Source organism: Silurus aristotelis (assembly GCF_946808225.1).
Source record: "Silurus aristotelis genome assembly, chromosome: 24".
NCBI classification, from domain to species: Eukaryota; Metazoa; Chordata; class Actinopteri; order Siluriformes; family Siluridae; genus Silurus; species Silurus aristotelis.
Window position 1 is genome coordinate 699,419 of NC_139597.1, and position 11,437 is coordinate 710,855.

General features: G+C 43.5%; 1 protein-coding gene across 1 annotated transcript in view; it reads left to right on the forward strand.

The window, feature by feature from the left end:
* The first annotated feature begins 349 nt into the window (after nucleotides 1-349).
* nav3 (neuron navigator 3) overlaps nucleotides 350-11,437 on the forward strand; it is a 143,650-nt gene continuing 132,562 nt past the window's right edge. The window contains exons 1-2 of the mRNA XM_083528978.1: nucleotides 350-570; nucleotides 2,335-2,500. The gene's annotated coding sequence lies outside the window, so the exon portion shown is untranslated. The remainder of the gene's footprint in view (nucleotides 571-2,334; nucleotides 2,501-11,437) is intronic.

The window sequence follows — 11,437 nt, forward strand, 5'->3', positions numbered from 1 at the left end:
TTATTATACATATAAATAATTTCAGCTGAAATGTAATTTTATATATATATATATATCAGATGCAGGTTAAAAATATTTTAGTTTTAAATAATGTACTGGGTTTCATTACTGCAAAAGCCGTCAGAATGTTGAGTAAAATTCTTAATTAATATTAATTGAACAGTGTTGAATTAAATGATGTTTAATTGTTATAATTAGTAAAAGGTTTAAATAATTTATTTTAGAGGTCAGAAGTATTTAATTTATAAAAGGATGCAGTTGTATTTATCGCTTTATTTTGTTCATTTACATTTTCGTCTCTATTTCTATTTATGTTTTAGTAGCGGCCCCTAGCGGTAAATTTCGGAGGTGCAGGCGGAGTGAGAGGGAGCGGCAGCAGGGAGGAATCACAGCGCTCCCGGATCCCTGCACTCTCATTCATCTGCCCCAAAATATCCTGCGCGACAGCGTAAATCTGGACAAATACCTGGAGAAACATCTGGAAAAACATCTAGAGAATCATCATCTGGAGATATCTGACCAGTCACTCTCACTGTTTCCAGGCTCCAGTCCAGCGCGTCTGTGTCTCAGGTGAGAGAAAGGATTCGGCTCACATCTCATCATCTCATCCTCCTCCTGACCCCCAGCTCTCCTGCTTCTCATGCAGCGCTCACATGTTCTCCTCACACCTTCTCCTCATGTTCCACGGCTGCAGGTGGACACCTGTGTGCGGCATCTCGATTTACATCAACAACGGGTGTGGAATCGGCTTTTATTTAACCCGCATGTGTGTGTGTGTGTGTGTGTGTGTGTGTGTGTGTGTGTGTGTGTGTGTGTGTGAGATTTGTTTATAGCTTAAGGTGTAATGTTGATGTGATGCGCTTCAGATGAGTTGCTGATGATTTGTGATCTGATCAATGAGACCAGGATCAGATGGAAAGTGCAGCAGATTGCAGAGCCGCGCGCGCTTCTCTTTATGGGTGCTGTCTCTTTCTCTTCATCTCTCTCTCTCTCTCTCTCTCTCTCTCTCTCTCTCTCTCTCTCTCTCTCTCTTGCACACTTGATTGCTCATGTTGAACAGATTGAAAAAGCTCAAACACCAGAATGAGGTTCAGATGCAGAGGAGATCCTGAGAATTGAACCTGCATGTTAAATTAAATGCAGAACTGAATGACTGTGTGTGTGTGTGTGTGTGTGTGTGTGTGTGTGTGTGTGTGTGTGTGTGTGAATAAGACACACTGCATTGTGTGCTACATGTAATAATCCTAACGCCCTTATTTTCACTCCTCGCTCTCGGGTTTGTTCCCTCAGGCAGGAGTTCAGTCACAGCGAAGACGTCCACATAATCCAGACCACAACAGCCACAAAAACCACTGATCTGCTGCAGGTCCATCAGTGTCCATTACTCTTAGCAGGAGTGAATGAAAATCCGAGCTGAAGATCTACACAGGGTTCAGGAGAGATCCTCAGGGTTCCAGAACCATGAATAAATCACAGAAAAATGTTGGAAGTAAAACGTTCCTCAGGAAGGAACCCTCTGAGATGTAAGTGTCTCACGTTACTGAGTTGCTCTCAGAGTTCGGTCTGTACAGTGTGGATTTGGAAATGAATTTGTAGAGACGAGACGTAGCCACAGATTTAAACACTTACAAGTTCTGAGTGTCACACATAAGAGGGCGGAGCTTATCTAGAACAGAGGCGTGTCTCAGTTCTGCTCGATTTGGACACGTTCTCTGAGTGAGGAGCAGCGAGAACTTCATCAGGGAATAATATACATTTTTTTTACATGTGTGTGGAGAAGCATGTCCATCAGAGACACCGAACATCTCCATGTGTGAAGCAGATTCATGGAGTAAATTATAAATGTGCTTATTCTTCAGTCCTTGTGTGTGTGTGTGTGTGTGTGTGTGTGTGTGTGTGTGTGTGTGTGTGTGTGTGTGTGTGTGCGCAGTGTGTGTGTGTGTGTGCAGTGTGTGTGTATGTGTGTGTGTGTGTGTGTGTGTGTGTGTGTGTGTGCGCAGTGTGTGTGTGTGTGTGTGTGTGTGTGTGTGTGTGTGTGTGAAAAAATTAATTCCTGTTTTATCTACATGGTCGTGGAGGTCCAGAAGCTCAGTTCAGGTCACTTTTACTAGGAAAGACCTGGAGAAGTCTCAGAGGTGTGATAGAACATTCAGGTAATGGTTTGAAGTCTTCAGCTGCAGTTCCTTATGCAATGCACGCAATTTATATGCACATGTGAACCTCTGATGATCTTCTGCTCCATCTTAAAGAAGAGTTTCCTCCTTTGCACTACTGTGGTTCTAAACTGGGTGTTGAAAGATGAATGATGTTTGGATGGAGTGAGTAAACGAGTAGATGAGATGGGTCTTCCCGTCTCCTTGGATCTGTGCATGAGGAGGATGTGGAGTTGAGATTTCCACATGAATGTGTCAGTGATGTGAAGAGAGTCTCTCTGCTAGATCATTAAATTCACCTCCTTTCCTCTTCTCACATTCCTTATCTCATCATCTCCTCTGCCTCTGTAAGAACTTTCAGGTCTTACAGCTTTTAGAACATCTGGAATCACATGTTTGCTAACTGCACTGTTTTAGTTACAAATGAAGAAGCTGCAGATTTCTGGACGCTCGGTTTGTGTGTTTGCACGTAAACACTATTTTCCCCCAACCGTAGGGGTTCTTCAGTTATTCCACTACAGGAACCTGAAGAACCTGCCTGAATATACACTACACACACATACACACACTCCTGAATATACACTACACACACATACACACACTCCTGAATATACACTACACACATACACACACTCCTGAATATACACTACACACATACACACACTCCTGAATATACACTACACACATACACACACTCCTGAATATACACTACACACATACACACACTCCTGAATATACACTAAACACACATACACACACTCCTGAATATACACTACACACATACACACACTCCTGAATATACACTACACACACATACACACACTCCTGAATATACACTACACACATACACACACTCCTGAATATACACTACACACATACACACACTCCTGAATATACACTAAACACACATACACACACTCCTGAATATACACTACACACATACACACACTCCTGAATATACACTACACACACATAAACACACTCCTGAATATACACTACACACATACACACACTCCTGAATATACACTACACACATACACACACTCCTGAATATACACTACACACATACACACACTCCTGAATATACACTAAACACACATACACACACTCCTGAATATACACTACACACATACACACACTCCTGAATATACACTACACACACATACACACACTCCTGAATATACACTACACACACATACACACACTCCTGAATATACACTACACACACATACACACACTCCTGAATATACACTACACACACATACACACACTCCTGAATATACACTACACACACATACACACACTCCTGAATATACACTAAACACACATACACACACTCCTGAATATACACTACACACATACACACACTCCTGAATATACACTACACACACATACACACACTCCTGAATATACACTACACACACACACACACACTCCTGAATATACACTACACACACACACATACACACACTCCTGAATATACACTAAACACACATACACACACTCCTGAATATACACTACACACACATACACACACTCCTGAATATACACTACACACACACATACACACACTCCTGAATATACACTCCACACACACACACACATACACTCCACACACTCCTGAATATACACTACACACACACACACACACACACACACACACACACACACACACACACACACACACTCCTGAATATACACTACACACACACACACACACACACACACACTCCTGAATATACACTACACACACACACACACACACACACACACACACACACACACACTTCTAAATATACACTACACACACACACACACACACACACACACACACACACGCACTCCTGAATATACACTACACACACACACACACACACACACACACACACACACACACACACACTCCTGAATATACACTACACATACACTTCACACACTCCTGAATATACACTACACACACACACATACACTCCTGAATATACACTACACATACACTCCACACACTCCTGAATATACACTACACACACACACATACACACACACACACTCCTGAATATACACTACACATACACTCCACACACTCCTGAATATACACTACACACACACATACACTCCACACACTCCTGAATATACACTACACATACACTTCACACACTCCTGAATATACACTACACACACACATACACTCCACACACTCCTGAATATACACTACACATACACTTCACACACTCCTGAATATACACTACACACACACACATACACTCCACACACTCCTGAATATACACTCCACACACACATACACTCCACACACTCCTGAATATACACTACACACACACACATACACTCCACACACTCCTGAATATACACTCCACACACACATACACTCCACACACTCCTGAATGTACACTACACACACACACATACACTCCGCACACTCCTGAATATACACTCCACACACACATACACTCCACACACTCCTGAATATACACTACACACACACACATACACTCCACACACTCCTGAATATACACTCCACACACACATACACATTTCACACACTCCTGAATATACACTACACACACACACATACACTCCACACACTCCTGAATATACACTACACATACACACATACACTCCACACACTCCTGAATATACACTCCACACACACATACACATTTCACACACTCCTGAATATACACTACACACACACACATACACTCCACACACTCCTGAATATACACTCCACACACACATACACTCCACACACTCCTGAATATACACTACACACACACATACACTCCACACACTCCTGAATATACACTCCACACACACATACACATTTCACACACTCCTGAATATACACTACACACACACACACATACACTCCACACACTCCTGAATATACACTACACATACACTCCACACACTCCTGAATATACACTACACACACACACACACATACACTCCCGACACTCCTGAATATACACTACACACACACACATACACTACCCACACTCCTGAATATACACTTTCTGGAGGAGCTTCGACAGATTGGAGTTGCTGTTTATCGCAGTAGATACGAGCTTCAAACCAGAAACACACAGTTTACATTTGACTAAAAAGTTTTTTGTCTTTATGCTCAACTAAAGTGAAATAATGATCATATTTCCACTTTGAAAAACTCGTCTTGTTTTCGCCTCGACTCGCCATTACTGCCGCACAGACCTGAATAAACGGAGACACGCCCACAGTGTGTCTTCTTCCTGTTTACAGTGGTTCATCCACCAATCCTACAATGCGTCTCTGCTGTAAGCAGGTCAGACTGTAGTCTACACTTCAGCCCAAATTCATTCATTTAATAAAGTAACGGGTAACGAACCACACGCTAACGGAGTTACTTTATTTAAAAACTAACGCGTTACAGTAATGCATTATTGCCCAACACTGCTTTACACACATGCATATTCACCACACACATGAATCTCCATACACACATATGATCATACACTACACACACATGAATATACACTACACACATATGATCATACACTACACACACATAAATATACACCACACAAACACACATGGATATACTCTACACTCTCATGAATATACACAATACACATATATGATCAACACTACACACATATGAATATACCCCACACACTTACAAGAATATGCACTACACACACATGTATATACACTACACACACATGAATATACACTACACACATATGATCATACACTACACACACATGAATATACACCACACAAACACACATGGATATACTCTACACTCTCATGAATATACACAATACACATATATGATCAACACTACACACATATGAATATACCCCACACACTTACAAGAATATGCACTACACACACATGTATATACACTACACACACATGAATACACAACACACACTCATGAATATACACTACACACACATGATTATACATTACACACATAAACACACAGTGCACACACAAATCAGTCTCATTAATGTTTGGGATACACAGATTATAATTGTCATGTGGATGATATCAGTAATGTGATTGGCTGGTTCTGAAACGCTGCACTGTGATTGGCCGTTTTGCTGGCAGGTGCTGATGGGTTTGATCTCTTGCCATTTGTGTCAGATGGTGTCAGTGGAATGCCATCTGCCATCCTCAGGTGTGCGTCATTTTGTGTGTGTGCGTGTGTGTGTGTTTGTGTGTGTGTGTGTGTGTGTGTGTGTGTGTGTGTGTGTGTGTGTATGTTTTAAGCAGGAGACATTTGAAAATGTTAATCAAATATCTGACACATTGTCAAATAAAAATCTATTTGGAGGCCCACAACACACACAGACACACACAGACACACACAGACACACACACACACACGTCTGAGAGAATGCTTTAGATGTGCTTCAGGGGGTTGAGATGATCAATCCTCTGATATTTCGCTAATTAGAGTTCATTTTCCCTCCTTTTCCTATCCTGTTTTACCGCTCTCTGTTTTTGTGTGTGTGTGTATGTGTATGTGTGTGTGTGTGTGTGTGTGTGTGTGTGTGTGTGTGTGTGTGTGTTTGGGGAAAGAAATGCAGCCAACTAATTTGTCCTCTGCTCATTTTGGCTGGTGTGTGTGTGTTGGAACAGACGACTCCATCTGTGATGGGATGCGGATGGCACTGCCTGAGTGTGTGTGTGTGTGTGTGTGTGTGTGTGTGTGTGTGTGTGTGTGTGTGTGTGTGTGTGTGTGTGTGTGTGTGTGTGTGTGTAATTTAAATTTACGTGTGTGTGTTTGAGTATGTACGGTACTGCAGATTTGAAGTAGCAGGACTGATGAAACTGCTGTTAAACTCTCTGTACTTCCTGTTTTGAGGCCATGATCTATTATAACGTGTAATAAGTGATCATTTGCATATGCAATTAGTGGGCGTGAATAATTAATGACCAGGGGATATAGCATCGATGCTACACACACACACACACACACACACACATTTCCTCACAGAGGAGGATTATTTGTAATGACTACACAGAACAAGCGATGCTCAGGGGGAGGGAATGAATCGGAGACGTCGGGTTTTAAACGTTACAAAGAAAATGTGAATGAAGAGGAAGACGATTGGTCTTGGGAATGAGCTAACAGGATTAGCGTAGAGATTAGTGCAGAGATTAGCGCAGAGATTAGCATGCTGTGACTGCAGGCTTTATCATTTCCTTTATGCTGATTTGTGTCGTCTCCTTCTACACACACTGACATCGGAGCTAATCATCACAGCACCTAATGCTAGTGTCTTATACCTATCTTATACCTGTCTTATTCCCTACTTCCTATTCCCTACTCCCTATTCCCTACTCCCTATCCCCTACTCTCTACTCCCTATCCCCTACTCTCTACTCCCTATCCCCTACTCCCTATCTCCCACTCCCTACTCCCTATCTCCCACTCCCTACTCCCTATCCCCTACTCCCTATCTCCCACTCCCTACTCCCTATCCCCTACTCCCTATCTCCCACTCCCTACTCCCTATCCCCTACTCCCTATCTCCTACTCCCTATCCCTTACTCCCTATCTCCTACTCCCTACTCCCTATCCCCTATTCCCTACTCCCTATCCCCTACTTCCTATCTCCCACTCCCTACTCCCTATTCCCTACTCCCTATCTCCCACTCCCTACTCCCTATCCCCTACTCCCTATCTCCTACTCCCTACTCCCTATTCCCTACTCCCTATCTCCTACTACCTACTCCCTATCCCCTACTCCCTATCCCCTACTCCCTATCCCCTACTCCCTATCCCCTACTTCCTATCCCCTACTCCCTATCTCCTACTCCCTACTCCCTATTCCCAACTCCCTATCCCCTACTACCTACTCCCTATCCCCTAGTCCCTATCTCCTACTCCCTACTCCCTATTCCCTACTCCCTATCCCCTACTACCTACTCTATCCCCTACTACCTACTCCCTATCCCCTACTCCCTATCTCCCACTCCCTACTCCCTATCCCCTATTCCCTACTCCCTATCTCCCACTCCCTACTCCCTATCTCCTACTCCCTACTCCCTACTCCCTATCCCCTACCCCCTAACTCACACTCCCTATCTCATACTCCCTATCCCCCACTCCCTAACTCATACTCCCTATCCCCTACTCCCTAACTCATACTCCCTATCGCCTACTCCCTAACTCATACTCCCTATTGCCTACTCCCTAACTCATACTCCCTATCCCCTACTCCCTAACTCATACTCCCTATCGCCTACTCCCTAACTCATACTCCCTATTGCCTACTCCCTAACTCATACTCCCTATCCCCTACTCCCTAACTCATACTCCCTATCCCCCACTCCCTAACTCATACTCCCTATCCCCTACTCCATATCCCCTACTCCCTATCCCCTACTCCCTATCCCCCACTCCCTAACTCATACTCCCTATCGCCTACTCCCTAACTTATACTCCCTATCCCCTACTCCCTACTCCCTATCCCCTACTCCCTACTCCCTATCCCCTACTCCCTAACTCATACTCCCTATCCCCAACTCCTTATCCCCTACCCCCCTACTCCCTACTCCCTATCCCCTACTCCCTATCCCCTACTCCCTACTCCCTACTCCCTATTCCCAACTTCCTATCCCCTACCCCCCTACTCCCTAACCCCTACTCCCTATCCCCTACTTCCTACTCCCTATCTCCTACTCCCTATCCCCTACTCCCTACTCCCTATCCCCTACTCCCTACTCGCTATCCCCTACTCCCTACTCGCTATCCCCTACTCCCTATCCCCTACTCCCTAACCCCTACTCCCGACTCGCTATCTCCTACTCCCTATCCCCTACTCCCTATCCCCTACTCCCTATCCCCTACTCCCTACTCCCTATCCCCTACTCCCTAACCCCTACTTCCTACTCCCTATCTCCTACTCCCTATCCCCTACTCCCTACTCCCTATCCCCTACTCCCTAACCCCTACTCCCTACTCGCTATCCCCTACTCCCTATCCCCTACTCCCTATCCCCTTCTCTCTAACCCCTACTCCCTACTCGCTATCTCCTACTCCCTATCCCCTACTCCCTATCCCCTACTCCCTACTCCCTATTCCCTACTCCCTAACCCCCTGTGTCGGTGTGTGTGTGTGTGTGTGTGTGTGTGTGTGTGTGTGTGTGTGTGTGTGTGTGTGTGTGTGTGTGTGTGTTTTTAGGTAATGAGTGTCTCTGTGTCTCCGTGTGTGTGTGTGTGTGTGTGTGTGTGTGTGTTTGTAGTTAATGAGTGTGTGTGTGTGTGTGTGTGTGTGTGTGTGTGTCGTTTATGACTGCATTAGTGATGAGGGTGAAATGTCAGACAGAGATGATTAAAACCTTTTTAATTTGTTCTTCTGTGTGTGTGTGTGTGTGTGTGTGTGTGTGTGTGTGTGTGTGTGTGTGTGTGTGTGTGTGTGTGTGTGTGTGTGTGTGTCTATGTGTGTGATTGAACACAGTGTGTAAGAGCGGTGTGTAAAGGTCACAGCTTTACATCATCAAATCCATTTACACTCTTTAATAACACAGAGGCCACCTGTGTGTGTGTGTGTGTGTGTGTGTGTGTGTGTGTGTGTGTGTGTGTGTGTGTGTGTGTATGTGTGATATAAGAAAACTAGAGTAATAGTATATGGTGCAGCCTCCACCATGTTTTACCATAAAAAGACCGACTTTGGGTTTGTTGAGCTGAAAGTCATTTTGCCACATGGTTTGTTTTAATCCTGTGTGGGGTGTATGTTTTTTGGGGGAGGGGGAGGAGGAGCTTCTGTCTACATCATCACCCAGTCATGTGCACAGTATACAAGATTTTATCTCATACAGACGGCATTTAACACACCTCAGATGTTCCTGCAGCTCCTGTGTTGTTGCTGTAGGTCCCTAAGCAGCCTCACTCATAGCTTCTCTTCTAAATGAGTTCCATCTGATGTCCTGGAATGTTGTTGTTTACATCCTTCTCCTGATCCAGACCTCTCCAGTCAGAGATCCTGTACATGCTTTGTGTTCATTTATACAATCTTCTCTGTGGACCTGGTGGAAGTGTAAATGAGAATAGTGTGTGTCTGGAGCAAAGGTGAAGGAGGTGACAGAAGATCTCACTCACTGTGACGGCAATCCAGCCATCGTGTGTTTCAGGGTTCAGGGTTTGGTTCCTTGGTTTCAATCCCACTTTCACCTCGTTCTTATTGTTGGTTTTATTGCATTCCCTTGTTCCTTACTGCATCTTCTCTCTTATACACACACACACACACACACACACACACACACACACATATACACACACCTGCAGAGCTCCATGGATACCAGACTTTCCCGTCAGCTGATTCTATTAAAACACTGCCTTTTATCACCAGCAGCCCAACGATGACATCCCATAATAACCTTCTACCAGGACCTCCAGCACTACAGGGGGGAGTTCTTTCTTTCTTTCTTTCTTTCTTTCTTTCTTTCTTTCTTTCTTTCTTTCTTTCTTTCTTTCTTTCTTTCTTTCTTTCTTTCTTTCTTTCCTTTTTTCTTTCTATTATTAATTTTTTTCTCTTCTTTCTTCTCTTTTTATTTAATAGAGTTTGTGTGTGTGTGTGTGTGTGTGTGTGTGTGTGTGTGTGTGTGTGTGTGCCATTTTCTACACTCAGCTCTCACTCTGTTTTTGGATCTGTTTTCCTGGGCAACAACAACTCCTTCTACACTGAACTGGTGTCTGTCTGTCTATCTATCTATCTATCTATCTATCTATCTATCTATCTATCTGTCTGTCTGTCTGTCTGTCTGTCTGTCTGTCTGTCTGTCTGTCTGTCTGTCTATCTATCTATCTATCTATCTATCTATCTATCTATCTATCTATCTATCTATCTATCTATCTATCTATCTATCATCATTTCTAAGCAGAGTTACTGACCTCAAACTCATGATTCAGTTAATCATCAATACATTACTGGTGCAGCACATTTGATTTCTCTCACACACACACACACACACACACACACACACACACACACACACACACACACTGCCACTCATCTCTCCATCCTGAAGTCAGAAAATAAAAGCAATCAGTCCACTAACACCAGGTGTGTATGAATGTTTTCTGAAGCGTCTCATTGTGTTCCTTTCTTTCTTATCCTACATAGTAACAGTAACCATGTGGGTGGAGTTTAGTATTTGGATACATTTCTGGAAGTATTGGACTTAATGTCACTCACACGAAAGCATCTAAAGATCTAAATAGAGAAAATAAATACAGAGAGACGTGTTTTTGGATCAGATTCTTTACTGTGACTG